The sequence below is a fragment of the Molothrus ater genome, chromosome 21, assembly GCF_012460135.2.
Source record: "Molothrus ater isolate BHLD 08-10-18 breed brown headed cowbird chromosome 21, BPBGC_Mater_1.1, whole genome shotgun sequence".
Taxonomy (NCBI): Eukaryota; Metazoa; Chordata; class Aves; order Passeriformes; family Icteridae; genus Molothrus; species Molothrus ater.
The window spans coordinates 1,129,753-1,146,688 of NC_050498.2; the positions used below are offsets into that span (position 1 = coordinate 1,129,753).

General features: G+C 48.0%; 1 protein-coding gene across 1 annotated transcript in view; it reads right to left on the minus strand.

Annotated features, from left to right (window-relative positions):
* GALNT17 (polypeptide N-acetylgalactosaminyltransferase 17) overlaps window positions 1-16,936 on the minus strand; it is a 253,854-nt gene that overhangs the window by 20,749 nt on the left and 216,169 nt on the right. The window lies entirely within an intron of this gene.

Consider the following 16,936-nt stretch of genomic DNA (forward strand, 5'->3'; position numbering starts at 1 on the left):
CTCTGTTAACGTGGGTCCTATTTCAGGCCTATTTTGCCCAGAAAAAGGTATCCAGACTGTCTGTAACTCTTGGTTTCTATTGTCTCCTATTGTCCTAATCTCAATTGTTCAAATTATTATTGCTCTAATTATATTACTATTTTTATAACCATTTTATTACTATCAAACTTTTAAAATTTTAAAAAGAAGTGATTGGCATTTTTCACAAAAACAAAACAAAACTTCACTCCTCAGAGCCAGTCTTGAAGGCACGGAACAGAACACACAAATGGGGATACAAGCATCACAACGTCACCCTAGGACACCAGGGCAGGGAGAGAAAGGAGTTCTGAGCTCTCCATGTTATCCCCTGTCTCATCCTGGCAGCACAGCCCACAGCCAGGTGTGGCCTCTGCCCAGCACTGACACACACAGGGGCATTTGTGGAGTTGCAGCTGCAGGATCTTTATGTCCCTTCCAAACCAAACCACCCTTGGATTAACCTGTGCCCAAAGCTTTAGAGGGATCAGGTCTCTGCTCACCTGGTGAAGGATCCAGTGCTGCATTTCCCCCCAAATAAAAAGCAGCAGTGACTGGAATAGCTCAAACAATTCCAGATCCCCTCCTGCAGAAGGGATGAGTCAGTGAAACATATGGCAGGGACAGATTTCTCCCACTTGAAAATGTTTGTTCATTATTGTTCTTTCACGTGCTGCTTCAAATTCCCTTAAATCACAGGTTACAAGTTAATAAAATCCTGTAAGATCCTCTTTTGATCTCCCACACAGGGGATTTACAGGAAGACTTGCCATACCTGCCTGTTTGTCACCAGCAATAAGTTATTTACCTTCCAGACAGGACTGCAGGCCCTGGGCAGTCCCTCCAAAGCCACATTCCAAGCAGGCTGCTCTGTAATGTCATTCTGCACAATTATTGGAACACCCAGCTGTCACAGACATCTTTTATGAAAAATCCTTTCCTTAGGATTTTTCCTCCTGAGAAGCTGAGAGGCCTCAGGAACAAAATGTAACCAGTGGTTATCTGCTGCTGTGGAATGCAACAGGTGTATCTGGGATTGGCTCATGTGGTTGTTCCTAATTAATGGCCAATCACAGCCCAGCTGGCTCGGACTTCTGTCCGAGCCACAAACCTTTGTTATCATTCTTTCCTATTCTATTCTTAGCCAGCCTTCTGATGAAACCTTTTCTTCTATTCTTTTAGTATAATTTTAATATAATATATCTCATAAAATAATAAATAATCCTTCTGAAACATGGAGTCAGGTCCTCATCTCTTCCCTCATCCAAGAACCCCTGTGAACACGGTCACACCCAGCGTTTCTGGGATCCCTTCCAGGCTCACCACCTCTCCTCCCACCTGTGGACCCTAATTCTCATGGAGCCTGCTGGATCCCCCTTCCAGGAGTCCCCAGCCTGGAGCAGTGCCCGGTGTCACCTGCCAGGGGTGGCTTTGGCCCCTCCAGGGTGGGCACATGCCCAGGGCACAGCAGAGATGTAGGAATGTGCTCTTTGTCGATGGAGTGACCAAACTATCCTTTGTCTCCTTAAAAAGGAAAAAAGCCCAGAAGTTTCTCTCCTCAATTAGGTAAAAAGACACCTCAAATTTAAGTTTGAGGTGAAGTCCCCCAGGTCCTATGAAGTGTCATTTATTTGGACAGAAGCCAAAAAGCCCTAAGGAATTTACTAGAAAAAGAAGAGAACATTAAACTAATCCCTTTTGTGAGGTGTTTTACCAGGAGCAAGAACCTCTTGCACCTGGCTCGAGTTTTCTCTGTAAAGTTTTGGTTTTTTGCCTTTTATTAAAACTTTTCTGTTTCCAACACTACCACAGAAGCCATCCTGCTGATTTTACGCCTTCTAAGGTAGCTGAGCTATTTTGGGTGTGATATAAATCTCCAAAAGCTTATGAGACCTGGCTGGAGGAGACCCTTAGATCACAGAGAGGGGTGGCACAGCCAGGGGACACCTTCCCTTGGGATACCCCTGCTCCTCAGGCTGCTCCCTCCTGGATTGCTGCACAACAAAAAACCTGAGTGTGAAAAATGCGTATTTTATGATTGGCTTTTTGCAAATATTAAAATGGATATTGTATGTGTTATGTTAGAAAGTTGTGCTGTATTAATTCTCTTAAGTAGTGTGTTAAATATAGTTTTAGGTTATAACATAATGTTAAAACAGAAACTATGCTATGTAAGATGTTTTTATAAAGAAAGGACTCACACTGAGATAGCAACCACAGGACACCTGAATCTTTCAGAGAAAGAGATTTATTCCTCCCTTATCAGAAAAAATGAACTTCTTCCTGCCTGCTCAGCCCTAAAGACACCTCAGGATTCAGAGGAAGAAGCTGACAGTGCCCAGCCAGAATCCTGTGTTTGAATGGAATTTCTGCATCATGGATGAGGTGTATGAATGTGCAACAGGCTGTTGCTTTTAAGGGTTAATCTCTGTAATGTGGGTCCTTTTTCGGGCTTATTTTGCCCAGAAAAAGGTACCTGGACTGTCCATAACTCTTTGTTCTTATTGTCTCATATTGTCCTAATCCAAATTGTCCAAATTATTATTATTGCTATTTTTATAACCATCTTATTATCATTAAACTTTTAAAATTTTAAAAAAACAAATTGCTGTTTTTCACACCGAGCCTGTTGTATCAGCTGCTGCACAAACATGCAGAAAAGATCCCATTTTACCCCTGCTCTGTCATTTGACCTCTCAGAACACTTTAAAGACAATTTCATGCCCCAGAGAGGGTTCAGAGCTGGTCTCTCAGACAGGGACCTGCCTGTGCCTCCCTGTGCCTCCCCTTCTCCCACCCCAGCCAACTCAACAAGGTCCACTCAAGGTTTGCCACAGGCAAAGCAAATCAGAGCTGAACCAGGCAACCCCACAGAAAAACAGATATATTTTTAAAGGAATATTCCTAAGGCAGAAACTGCCTGTGTTTCTTGCCTGCTCAGTTCTTTAATTTCTCAACATCTTGGTGAAACAGAGGAAGGAGCTCTGCCCTTAGGTGCTCCCAAGGCTTCTGGGCTCAACCACTACACTGAATAAATCATCCAGTCCAGAGTGATCCCCAGCATCTCTTGGTTTTGTACTTTTTGGGATTTGTTAGATTTTGTCCTGATTTAAAATCAGAATAATTCTTTTGAAACTACTAAAATAATAATTAATGTGATTTTCTAGCAGCCCACCCTGATTCACACCATTGCACTGTTACCCTTCTGAGCTTCAGTTAAATAATTCATGTCAGCTTCCTCACATTTCAGGAAAATCTGTACAAGCCACCTGGAAATTCCCACATTGGGATAACCTGGGTGAGGCAGAGAGCTGGGCACTGAGCAAAGGGCACATCCACAGTCTGGTCCAGAGAGATCAATACAAACTTAATTCAGGAATTATCCAAGGAAAGACCATGCATCTACCTCCTAAACAGAGCCTGAACTGTCACTATAAATTTTTAAAACTCTTGTTTTTATAAAGTATTTATAAATATTTCTGCTGGGAACAACAGAAGCAAAGAGAGCTGTGACCCAGGAATGTGGGAAGCCAGAACATCCCTCTGGCTGTCCTGAGCAGCCCAGACCCTGCCAGGGGGCTCAGAGACCCTGGCACAGAGCTCAGAACACCTGTGGGTTTGATTATGACCCATGGAGCAAATTACCAACCTTAGATGAAGATCTGCAAGCCACAAGAGTTTAGGTAGAATAATAGTGAAGTTAACACGGGTGGAAAAGTAGAATTTGGGGTTTTTGGTATGGGGGTTCAGGAGGCAAGATGGAGGGAACTGGGTGTGCCCAGCCTTTCTCCTTCTTCTTCTTGGCTTCCATCTTCTGCTGTGATGGTGGCACTGTTGGATTGGTTTAGAGTAGAAGCTCACTGTCTAACATAGGTGATGGGTATTGGGAAGTTATGGTAAATATTGTACACGTGGTTTTTAGTATAAAGACATAACCCTGCCCTGGGGCAGGCAGAGTGCCTGGAACTGTCTGCTGAGTGGACCTTGGCAGGACAGGAGAAAGAATTTTATAGATAAGAAACAATGAACAACCTTGAGACTGAGAAATGAAGAGCTCTGACTCCTTCTTCAAGGCCCAGGCTGGGAAAAGAGACTTTCTAACCCTTTCTCAGGGTCACTCTGACCAGCCAGAGACCCCGACATAGGAATGGCCAAGTCACGCTGGAATCTGTCCCAGGATCAGGAGCTGTTTGTTCCCACGTGGCCCCACAGGGAATTTCTGCCCCCAAATGCAGGCGAAGAGAGGGAGCTCAGCCCGAGTGAATCCCCCATGGCTCTGGAGCTGTGCCTGCCCCACGAGCTCAGAGCGAGGCCTCAGCCCTTACCACAGCTCAAGGGCACTGAATTCCTTCTCCTGCTGCCACAGGACACAGCCAGAAGGGCCCAGTGCATCCCAAGCCCCCAGCAGGAGGGCAGGCACTGCCCCGATGGGCCAGCCCTGACTTCACCCCGTGGCACCCAGCCTGGGGCAGGAGGGTCCTTGGGGACATTTGTGTCCCAGCTGAGCAGCCTCTGATCCCAGCAAAGCCCTTTACCACACAGAGCACCTTCCTGCTAAGGAATGCCACTGGATTTGTTACGGATACACATTATAACATTGGCTTTTTGCAAATGTGAAAATGGATTCTCTATGTGTGATGTTAAAGTAACTTTGTTATGAAGATACAGTTTTTATTTCTATTGTTAATTAAGCTTAGACATGGTAGTGCAATAGCTGATATCAGTGTGCTTGTTTTAAAATGCCTGCTGGGATGGGATAACAGCCCATGAACACAGGGTGAGGAACACAGGATGAGGACACCTGGACAGATCTGCCCACCAGCAGCACCCACTGTCCAAAGGCAGCGTGGGCTGAGGCCAAAGCTGAAGGTGATGATAAAAAAGGACTAAAACCACAACCAAGGAATGTGCACTCTCTAAAAAGGTGGAACTGAGGAGGAGCCAGGCTAAACAGTTCTTGGAATATGGAAACCAGTTTGGGGAAAGGTTTACTATGCATAAGGTCTGTGAATGTGCAATGAGGTGATGCAGTTAAAAGGTATTTAAGGGGTATCCATGAAGATAACTGTGTGGTCTTGGCTGAGTGCCAAGATGCACCTGGCCATAATAACCTTTGCTCTATGGTCCTTGTCTCCCATTGTCCTTTATTAAACTTTTTACCTTTCCACAGGAGAGTGAACGTGTTTTTCACAGACTTTTCATGGAGTCCCAGAATCCCAGAATGGATTGGGTTGGAAGGAAGCTCAAAGCCCATCCAGGGCCACCCCTGCCATGGCAGGGACACCTCCCACTGTCCCAGGCTGCTCCAAACCTCATCCAGCCTGGCCTTGGGCACTGCCAGGGATCCAGGGGCAGCCCCAGCTGCTCTGGGCACCCTGTGCCAGGGCCTGCCCACCCTGCCAGGGAACAATTCCTGATTCCCAATATCCCATCCAGCCCTGCCCTCTGGCAGTGGGAGCCATTCCCTGTGCCCTGTGCCTCCATCCCTTTTCCCCAGTCCCTCTCACACAAAGCCATGCTCAGAGGCTCAGGGCACAGTAACTCAGCTGGTTCAATATGATGAGCAAGGCTCCAGTTTTCCCTGTTGTCTGGCATTCCCATTCCCACACAACAATTAAATTGCCACTCATTCATGAAGTGATACAGAACTAAAAATAGACCCAGTCCCCTCAGAAAATGAGGGAGAGTCAAAAACATCTCCATCAATCCACACACAGGAGGAAAACCATGGGAAATGCTGGGATTTATAAATAACCAGGTAACACCACACTCTAGTGAAGGAATCCCAGAGAAACAAACAGAAAACAAATCCATCACCCAGAGATCTTTGATGTGTTTTGCAGAAAGCTGCTGGGGAATACACTTGTAATTCTTTTCCAAGGAAAATGTGACAGTGCTAAGGATTCAGCATGGAAAGTAGTGATTTATCATGGGAGGGAAATGTCCAAGCACAGCTGACACTGCATTGCTAAATCTGCTTCCCAGGAGCTCTGGCACATGAGAGAAGGAGCCTCAGGGGGACCTTCTTGTTTTCTACCTGAAAGGAGTTTTGTCTTTGGTTACAAGATGTGGCTGGGGCTGTGTGTTCTGTCCCCATGTGTCAGAGCTGGGGCAGTTCTCTGCTGTTCTTGGGGCAGTTTTCTTGATCTCTCCCCCAGCCAATCCTCCCTGCAGGAGATCTCTGCTGTCCATGGCCACTGAGTGTCCCTGCAGGGCTGATCCAATTCCAGCATCCCATGGGGAGATGCTGCGCCCAGGGCAGGAGCCAAGCATTCCTACCTGGATCCAATGTGAGCCTGGCACAGCACAGCAGCCTTTGCCCAGGGCATTGCCAGAGGAGCAGCTTCTGCTACCCTGCATGGCCAGAGGGAGCCCAGGCCCATCTGCAGCAGCCCTGGAGCTGCAGAGGAAAACTCCCCCCTTGTGCAGGATCCCTGCTCCAGCAGAGCCACAGCTGGCACTGCAGGAGGGCTGAGCCCCCATGGGATGGGGCTGTGCCACCCCCTGACACACAGGGGACAGGGACTGCTCTCACTCTGCAGTGGTGTGTTTTTTGTTTGTACTATTGTATTTGTATTTTTAATTTTCCTAATAAAGAACTGTTATTCCTACTCCCACATATTTGCCTGAGGGCTCCTTAATTCCAAATTTATAACAATTCAGAGGGAGGGGGTTTACATTTTTCATTTCAAGGGAGGCTCCTGCCTTCCTTAGCAGACACCTGGCTGTTCAAACCCAGACAAGTTTTGAGGCAGGTGGGGGTTGGTCTCTTCTCCCAGCTGACTTTTGACAGGACAAGAAGGAAGGGCTTCAGCTTGTGCCAGGGGAGGTTGAGGGTGGACATTGGGAAAATTCCTTCCCTGAAAGGGTTGTCAGAACAGGCTGCCCAGGGCAGTGGTGGAATCACCATATCTGAAGTCAGTGCTCTTGAAAATGCTCCAAACCCAGGTGGAGGTGGCACTTGGGGACAGGCTCAGTGGTGGCCGTGGCAGTGCTGGGGAATGGTTGGACTCAGAGGCCTTCTCCAAATCCCTGTTTCCCTGTGGGAGGCAAGCTTTGGTTCCCACGAGGTGTCCTTGAGGCAGGCTGAGCTCCAGGGCTGGGATGAGCCAGCTTTGGTCCCAGTCACCCTCTGGCAGCACAGACAGGGCTGCTGTGGGTGTGAGACAGAGTTTGTGACACAGGTGGGAGCTCAGAGCCTGCCAGGGCCAGCCCAGTTGGACAGGGCTCAGCAGAGATGGATGCCCAGGGGGCTCCCAGCAGCACCAGCAGCTCCTGTGCCAGCTGCCAGGCCCCAGCTGCAAAGGGAAAATTGCATTTCCAGTGCTCTGGCAGAGCTGGGGGTGCCCACCTGCAGAGGAGAAGGCTCTGCAGAGACCTTAAAGCTCCTCCCAGGGCCTGATGAGGCTCCAGGAGAGCTGAAGAGGGACTGGGGACAAGGGATGGAGGGACAGGACATGGGGAATGGCATAAAAACCACAGAGGGAAGGCATGGACGGGATATTGGGCAGGAATTCCTGGCTGTGAGGGTGGGGAGGCCAGAGAACAGAGGGGACAGTGACCACCCTGGGTGCTGGCCATGGTGTCCTGGCTGGAGCATGGTGTGACACCCATGAGGAGCACTGGCAGCTCCCATGAAGCCCCTGCCTTTATGTGCTCAGAGCTTGGCCAAATTTTAACTATTCAGACTGAAATCCACCCTGGACCAGCTTGAGCTCTGCAGTTAATGCAAAGAGACAGCATCTAATGGTGTCAGGACATGTCTGCAAGGGAAACTTTGAATCTCTCAATGCATTGTGACAGAAGGAAATGGGGGAAAACTCTTCCCTAACTTTCATTCCACCCACTCCAGGCTTTTCAGCTAATAACTTCATTTCTAAGGTGATTAGCAACCCCCTGCCTTAATTAGCCATAGATTTCCCTTTTAGCAGCTTTGCCTTATCTTTGCTCCTCTCTCTCCTTTGAAAAGTAACTTCCAAAGTTAGGGGGAAAACACAATTACAGGGCACCTGGAATAATTCAGAATGTACCAGCACAAAGGGCTGAACAATCAAACCCAGAAACAGCAGAAAAGGCAAAGAAAGAATAATTTCTCCTGTGAAGTTCTGAGAGACTTTATCTCTCCAAATTATTGCTTTGGTGAGAACAAACAACATGCACAGCCACATTCCCACATTCCCATCCCTCCTGTTCCCACCTGGGCCATGCCCATCCCACATCCCCACAGGACACCAGGGGAGGAGGGCCCCAAGCCAAGCTCCTGCTGCCAGGAATGGGATGGAGAAGCTGCTCCCCAAACCTCTGTGCTCCCTTTGTTTCCCTGGCACAAGGAATGCAGCAGTGGGACACCCCTGTCCCAACCCCAGCTTTGGAAGAAAAACACCTCCCAGCATGTCACTGTCATATTTTCTGAAAAGTTCCTTTGCCCAGGATTTCTTCTCCTGGGTGGCTGAGAAGCCTCAGAAAAGAATGAAAACAATAATTATCTGATTTGCTTCTCCTGTGTTTGCTGCTCTGAAATGTGCTTTGGACATTGTTTACCAACAAGTGCATGTTGATTGGTTTCATGTGAATTGTTTTTACTTAATGACCAATCACAGCCAGCTGTGTCAAGGCTCTGAGGAGTCAGAATTTTTCATGATCATTCTTGTTAAGCCTTCTGTCGGTATCCTTCTCTTTCTTTAGTATAGTTTTAGTATCTGAGTTTATTTAGTATATACAGTATATATAGTATATATAGTTTATTTAGTATTTAGTATATTTATGCCTCCTGAGCCCCCATCTGGCTGAGAGCACATCCCTGCAGAGCACAGAACTCCAGAGAGGTTTGGAGCTGTCGTGGAACAATTATAATTAATATAATATAATATAATATAATATAATATAATATAATATAATATAATATAATATAATATAATATAATATAATAATATATCAGCCTTCTGAGAACATGGAGTCAGATTCCTCATCTCTCACCTCATCCTGGGGACCCCCACAAACACCTCCCATCACCAGCTGGTGGGTGACAATCCCATTCCATAACCCTCACGCCCAGCAGGCTGGCTGCTTTTGGCATTTTTCATGGATATATTTACACAGAGATGGGTGTTGGATCCTAAATCACCCCAAATCCCGGGCTCTGGGAGTGCCACTGGCTCCTGTGACCACCCCAGCAGAGCTTCAGCAGTGGGGTCACTTGAAGGGGAGCTGGGAAATCACACACAGAGGGGAACAAGGGGAGGGAGATCAGCTGCCTTTGGGAACTCTGGAGCCTTTGGGATCCCTGGAACTCTTGATCTCTGCAGTGGATGAGCACTTTAGGAAGAGGAAAATGTGGATTTTCACAGATCACATCATGCCTGGGGGTGTGGGGTTGGTCTCTGCCACCTCTGAGGCTCAGCAAGGTCACACCCAGCCCCTCACCCAGAGCTGGGGGATGCAGAAACATTTCCAAGCCCAGGAACCAAACCCTGTGGCACATCCCTGGCAGAGGCAGCAGCCCTGGATGGACCCACCCGAGCATCCTGCTGGAAATCCCTGCCCAGCTCCACCCTGAACAACTGGGGAATTCTCCTGGACACCTGCAGGGAGAACTCAAGGAGACTCCATGTCCTGTACTTGGAACAGGAGAGGGAATTTCACTGCTGCACCTGTAGATTTCTTTCCTCTGTCCTGAGACCACAGAAAATCTTTCAGGGAGGATCAGAAGCAGCCAGATCAGGCCCAGTATCCATGGGCCATCTCCCTAAAATAAGAGTTTCAAATGGACTGCCCATCCCAGCCCACATCCATTCCAGCAGAGAATGGAACTTGGAGGACAGGGTTAGAACGCATTTTAAAAACTTAATTATTTTTCTTCTTTGGCCCTCCTTTTCCCCTCTTTTATCCTCATGGATGATATGCTTTGGACAGGTTCCTGTCTGTCTTGTGCCAGACCAAGAACAGAAATGTCCAAATTGTCCAGTGTCCCAATGTCCAACCTTTCCTAAATTAATTCCTTTTGCAATGGCAACTAAAAATGCCAAAGGAGAGTAGAATCAGAGGCACTCCACAACCCCTAACTGCAGCAGAAATGGGTAATAACCACTGTTCATCCTCAGGCAACATGAACAGTTGAACATCTGACACATTGAGAGGTCAGAATGAAGCAGGATTCCCATCCATGCAGAACAGGGATTCTCCAGGAGGAGCATTCCCACCCACTGCAGGGACTTTGCTCACCCTGCAGGCTTTTCCAAGGAAAAATCTCTGCTGTGCTTCTCCAACAAATGCAGCCCAACCTGCTCTAACCAGGCATCAGTGCTGGCTGCAAAAGGGATTGATCTGACCTCATCACCTGATAAGATCCATCAGAAGATTGGTGGGAGCTGCATTTCAAAGATGGCAATCCCAAAGCCCAGCATCCTTTTATTGCCTGTCAGGACTCCTTAAAGGTTATCTCTCACTCTGGGCAGTGTCTGTGCTACTCAGCTCTCCCCATTCAGCTGCTCTGGCAGAACTTTATTGGAAGTCTTTGATCAGTAAAAGTAGAGGCTGAGCTTTAAAAGCCTCCAGCTTGTCACCAACCTTTGTTCTGAGACTTCAGGCACAGTTCAGGACCTTGTGTGACCAAAAGGAATTTGGTAAGATCCATCAGAAGCTTGGTGGGAAGCTGCATTTCCAAGATGGCAATCCCAAAGCCCAGCATCCTTTTACTGCCTGTCAGGATTCCTTAAGGATCCTCTGGAATGATAAGTGCCCACATCCCCTTGGCTGGGAAAACTGCAGGAAAGCTGCATTTCACTTCCCTGAGCACCAGGAGTGATACCTGAATTTCTGCAGCCACAGCATCCACAGCCACTGCAGCTTTGTCATTTTAGTGCTCCCAGAAGTCAATTTTTTAAAAAAGAGGAGCAGAGTATTTTTAAATCTCAGCTCTCCTCTTGGGTTTGGTGTTGCTGAAATGGCTCCCAAGGTATTAAAGTCTCTTTTTTCCCAGCCCCGAGACTGCAGAAGAAGTTGAGATTCCTCAGCTCTGCTTTCCAAGGTTGTTTATCTTCTCTTATCTGTTCCATTCTTTCTCTGCCCTGCTGAGATCTGTCCAGCAGGTCGGGTTGTGGCACAGTCCCTGCCCTTGGGGTGCTGTTGGCTTTTTATACTAAGAACTGTGTGTGCTTTATTTACAATAATTTCCCAATACCCATCCCCTATGTTAGACAGTCTGGCTCTACTCTAAACCAATCCAGAAGTGTCACCATCTGTTCCAGACTGCAATGCAAGATGTTTTCTATTCCCATTTGTAGGGCAGATTACCTTTGTCAAGTGGGCAGTTTGCCTTATCTCTCTCTTTGAGTGACCACATTCACTCCTCCCTCGGGAGGGGACACCTGCTGATAACAGCCATTGAATGTCCCTGCATGGCTGATAAGAACTACAGCATCCCCCTGGGAGATGTGAGCCCAGAGGGAGGAGCCAAGCATTCCTGCCTGGATATAATCTGGAGATTCTGGAACACCAGCACGGCTTCTGCACTGGATTCCCCAGAGCAAGAGCAGCTGCCTCTCCTTCCACTGGATCTTCAGAGGCAGAATCCATCCTTCTCTACAGGATCCCTGCTCCAACAGAACCACCCCTGGCACTGCAGGAGGGCTGAGCCACAATTCCAATGGGACTGTGCCAACACCCTGACCCACAGGGTGTCAGGTTGGGTTCTGACTCTGTCAGTGTTGTTCTAGTGTACTGCATTGTTTATTTTATCCTTTTATTTTTTCCTCCCCTTAGTAAAAAACTGTTATTTCCTGCTCCCATAGTTTTGCCTGAGAGCCCCTTAATTTAAAATTTATAGCAATTTGGAGGGAGGGGGTTTACATTCTCCATTTCAGGGGAGGCTCCTGCCTTCCTTAGCAGACTCCTGTCTTTCCAAACCAAGACACCATCACAGCAGAAGATGGAGGACAAGAAGAAGGAGAAGAAGGACAGAACACTCCCAGATTCCTCCATCTTGCCTCTTGAACCCCCATTCTAAATCCCCAAAATTCTACATTTTCACCCTGTGACAAATTCACTATCATTCTACTCAAACTCTTGTGGCTTGTAACTCTTCACACAAAGTTGGGAATTGTTTCCATGGGCTACAATCAAAGGCAGAGGTGTTTGTGACTCTGTGCCAAGGTCTCTGAGCCCCTGCCAGGGTCTGGAGTCCTCCAGGGCAGTCAGAGCAATGTCCTGGGTCCTCACACTCTCCCAGCTGCACTGCCAGGCTCTGCTGGAGCCCAGCTCTGCCTCCTGAGCCCCCATCTGGCTGGGAGCACATCCCTGCAGAGCGCAGAGCTCCAGAGATGTTTGGAGCTATCGTGGAACAAATCTGGCTCTTCCTAATGAGTTTAGAGCTGAAATTCCTCAGTGCTCTGATGTTATCTGCTCAGCCTTGGCAGCGTGACAAGGACCTGATTATGTTGTAATAGCATAATGCAAAGATTATTACAGACTCATAAAAGACAAGTGCCTCCAAACCAGCATCCCCAGTACCTGGAGGCTCTGAGAAGGAGCTGAACATGCTGGGCTTTGTGCACTCCCAGCACAGAAATTACCTGCAGGATCTGACCCTGATCTGCTTGGAGGTTGCTCTTTTTTATTATTTTATTGCCAGTTATGTACAAAAAGCATGTTGATCTCATTTTCCTATTACCATTTCTGTCAGAACTGTAAAAATAAACCAGCATAAATAGCTCCCCAGGATTTTGATCTATTTTTCATGCACAAAGAGCCTTTGGAGGAAACCATGTACAGCTGGTTCTTCAGCCTTACAGATTCCATGTGGGGAGTGGCAGGAGCAGGGGGAAGGTGCCAGGGAGCACTGGAACCATGAGAGGTGGTTCTGGAACGGAATTATTGATGTAGAGAGAGGCAGCTGAGGGATGGAGCAGCTGCTGAGCTGACAGGACCCAGCTCCATGCAGCTGCTTCATCCTTTGTGACTCCAGCACATCCCCACTGCTCTGTGAGCTGTAATTCAGATATTCCACCATTCTTGATGGGGAGGTGCTGGGAGGGAGCAAAGCTCCACCATGGGTGTTCCTGCATGGATTGGCTCTGACTCTGCCCATCCTGCTGCAAAAATGCTCAAGGAATTTGTCAAAGAGCAGCTCCTGAGTTAGAGCAGGAAAATGCAGAGGGGGGACAGAGGCAGGGTCTGGGTGTGGAGACTGGGTGATGTGGCTGAGCAGGGACACATGGGGACACACAGGGACATGCAGGGACACACATGAGGTATTTTACTCCTTGTTTGTGCTCAAAGCCACATTTATGATGTTTCCTTGTCCCACCCCTCTGCCATGGCAGGGACACCTCCCACTGTCCCAGGCTGCTCCCAATGTCCAGCCTGGCCTTGGGCACTGCCAGGGATGCAGGGGCAGCCCCAGCTGCTCTGGGCACCCTGTGCCAGGGCCTGCCCATCCTCACAGGGAACAATACCTAATTCCCAATCTCCCATCCATCCCTGCCCTCTGGCAGTGGGAGCCATTCCCTGTGTCCTGTCCCTCCATCCCTGTCCCCAGTCCCTCTCCAGCTCTCCTGGAGCCCCTTCAGACCCTGGAGGGTTGCAACAAGTTCATCCCAAAGCTTCTCCTGTCCAGGTGAGCATTCCCAGCTGTGCCAGCCTTTCCTCCCAGCAGAGCTGCTCCATCCCTCCGCTCATCCTGGAGCCTCCTCTGGGCTCCTCCAGCAGCTCCAGTCCTTGCTGTGGCAGAGCCCTGGCCCCTGTGACTCCCATTCAGCTGCTCATGGGTCAGACAGGAGGGAATGCCCAGAGCTGGTGTCCAGCAGAGCCAGAGGGAGCCAGCACCAAACCTGTTTTTGTGTCTTGCCAAGCCCCAGGGACACTGCAGTGCCACCAGTCCCTGCAGTGGTGTCAGGCAGGATTTGGGACCCCTCCTTAGGGAGGGCACCAGGATGTGCCCATTTCTGCAGGGCAGACCCAGATCCCTGGGCTGTTCCTGCCACTGCCCAGCTGCAGGATGGAAATGTCCAGCCAAGCTCCAAAGCAGATGGTTGGAGAGCAGGAGTCTTGGGGATAATAAATCAGTAAAGCCTTATAAATATGATTGTCTGGCAAAAGATTTTGAGAATATAGAAACTATAAGCGAGATTGAAATGAAAGCAAGCTCTGAGATCCCTCAGTTACTGAACAATTGGAAAACAATGGCGTGGCCAGCTGAAGGTGATCCCCTTTTGATGGAACAACACCCTCTGCTTGCAGACAGGCCCAAGGGTCAGAGCAGACCCCACAGCTTGGCAGAAGGGGCCCAAAGAGGAGTTTGTAGGGTTTAAAATGTAACACAGTGTGGTAATGTAATGATTCTTATAGGCTGTATGGAAATGCTATAGGATTTGTATCTTGTACTAGATTGGTTAGTGAGAATGAGAATATTCAACACAGAAGATTTATTGTATTGTAACAGGAACCTCACTCTCTTACCCTTTTACTCTCTATCCTCTCATCCTCTCTCCCCTCTCTTCTCTCAGTCCTGCTCTGAGCTGTGGCTGCAGCTCCCAGCAGGGCCCTGCCCCCAGGCCCTTTGCAATAAACCCCAAGTTCCTGACCTGGCTGCAGAGATCTCTGCTCTCTGTCCATCCTACCCCCAACACTCCTACAAGGAGCTCTGCCACGATTCTGCCCCTCTCTGCACCCTCTGTTTGTTTTCCCTGGCAGAGCTAAAACCCCCTCTCCAGTGGAGCCATCATGTCCTTAAAAATAAGGAACACTTTGAACAGGAAAGTTTGGAGTATGGAAGTTTAAAGCCTGAGAAATCTCTGTAGCTCTGAAAGTGTCATCAGCAAACTCCCTGAGAAGTGACTGTCACAGAGCTCCCAAAAAGGATGTTAAAATCCCTGGAAATCCCTGGAAAAGCCCTGAGCAGAGGCTCTCTTGGGTTAATGACCTCCTAACTGCTGCTCCTCCCATCCTGGTGGCACCAGCAGCTCCTTCAAGTGTGGCCAGCTCCTGAAACATCTCCCAGCAGGACAGAGCAGCCTCTGAGATGGGGTTCTGATGGGAAATTTGGGAGCAGCATTCAGGGTCACAACAGCTGATCTATCCATGGAACACTCCAAGACCTTGGTGGCCATCTGGACTCTCTGTGTCCTCTCCAGATGTTCCTGGTGAGCGGCCAGGGTCTGTGCTCACTGTCAGATGTTGGTTTAACAAAATCCACAGCATTTCCTTGGTGGAGATGAACTTTGGGTGAGTGGCCAGGGCCTGTGCTCACTGTGAGATGTTGGTTTAACAAAATCCACAGCATTTCCTTGGTGGAGACGAACTTTGGGTGAGTGGCCACTGATTTCTGAGCCCCTGAACGTCTCACAGCAGCCAGAAATGGAACCTTTCCACCAGCACAGCCAGGGAGCAGCCCAGAGACAGATTTGGAAAGGCTGGAAGCAAAAATGTGTCTGATTCCAAATGATTTTTTCCCTCCTGTTCTGCACAGACTGATTAAAACCAGAGCTGAATCCTGTGACAGTGTTCACAGGGGTCCCAGCTTGAGGGAACAGACGAGGATCTGACTCCATGTTTCAGAAGGCTGATTTATTATTTTATGATATATATTATATTAAAACTATACTAAAAGAATAGAAGAAAAAGTTTCACCAGAAGGCTGGCTAAGAATAGAATAGCAAAGAATGATAACAAAGGCTTGTGGCTCAGAGAGCCCGAGCCAGCTGAGCTGTGATTGGCCATTAATTACAAACGTCCAACATGGGCCAATCCCAGATGCACCTGTTGCATTCCACAGCAGCAGATAATCAATGTTTACATTTTGTTCTTGAAGCCTCTCAGCTTCTCAAGAGGAAAAATCCTAAAGAAAGGATTTTTCATAAAAGTTGTCTGTGACAGAATCCCATTTTTATTATTAATGGCATTAGCACTCAGTCTGATGTTGTTCTAAGCCTTGTTTGGATGTTAATTCCTGCCCTCCCTGAGCCCAGCAGCACAAGTGCCAGGTCTGTCCCAGGGTTTCAGGCTCTCCTGTCTGAGCAGAGCAGCAGCAGCTTTGTGCTGACCCCAGAAAGGGCCTGGGGAGGGCTGGGGTTGGGAAGGGTGAAAGTTGGACAGGAAAATGTCACAGAAATCTTTGCTTGGCAGAAAGATCTCTGAATGCAGAACCTGAGAATGGAATAGAGATGGAAGCAAGGTTTGATATAGAAGAACAACAGATGTGCAAATTGAGAATTGCTGAGCCAGTCTTGCTTGACAACTAAGAAAGCTGAGGTTAAGTCGAACTGGAAGGATGTTTTAGGATTTAGAACAAAGGATATGTTGGCCACAAACAAAAAAAGATGTTTTACCAAGCAGAAATAGGTCTTAGGAAAAGCAGAAGATACCACAGGCAACACAAACATGCTGATGTGGCAAGGAGAAAAAAGGTCTAAGAGTGTCCCACTGCAAGAAAACTGAAAAACAACTTCTAGCTTAAACTGTACCACACTAACTCATGTGATTGGATAGTAATGACCATAATATGGTAATGGAGCAGTTATGATAGGCTGTAGGTAAAAGTTAAGGTATAGATTAGTTCTACTGTATGAAGATGCTCAGCAAAGAAAAGTCTATAATGCATTGTAACCTAAACCAAAGGGTCTCCAGGCCTGCCTGCAGCTGGAGCTGACAGCTGTGGGCACAGCTCTGTCACCCACAACCCTGAGCTGCTGTGACACCTTGGATACAATAAACTGCATTTTGTGTACAATAAACTGCATTTTGCATACAATAAACTGCATTTTGAAGAGCCACCTGGAGTCTCACATCTCATTCAGGCTCGTCCTGGCAGTGGTGGATGCAGGTGTTACATCCCCCCCTTTAATGGGCCTTCTGTTGGTGGATGAAAATGCAAAGAGGTCTTGGTCAATCCAACCCCTTCTTGTCTTATGGTGAATTTATGTGT